At 40.4% G+C, this 250-nt stretch overlaps 1 protein-coding gene across 1 annotated transcript in view; it reads right to left on the minus strand.

Moving 5' to 3' along the window:
- dnm1a (dynamin 1a) overlaps window positions 1–250 on the minus strand; it is a 60,801-nt gene that overhangs the window by 35,337 nt on the left and 25,214 nt on the right. The window lies entirely within an intron of this gene.

Consider the following 250-nt stretch of genomic DNA (forward strand, 5'->3'; position numbering starts at 1 on the left):
CACATGACTCTAAATTTCAATGCATCACTATAGTTATTGGTGACCCTCTCAGCTTTGCAATGTCCTGTAATTCAGCCAAATCTAGGTGTTTCCCTGATGAATCATTCGCAATAAGACCAGGAATGAGTCAGCTGTGATTTGATGTTGAATACTGTAATAATATATGATGCTGATGCACTGGAACTTGTAGTCGGTGTAGATTCAAACACACACACACACACTCTCACACACACTCACACACACTCACACA

This window comes from Sinocyclocheilus anshuiensis, unplaced genomic scaffold, assembly GCF_001515605.1.
Source record: "Sinocyclocheilus anshuiensis isolate Anshui unplaced genomic scaffold, SAMN03320099.WGS_v1.1 scaffold745, whole genome shotgun sequence".
Taxonomy (NCBI): Eukaryota; Metazoa; Chordata; class Actinopteri; order Cypriniformes; family Cyprinidae; genus Sinocyclocheilus; species Sinocyclocheilus anshuiensis.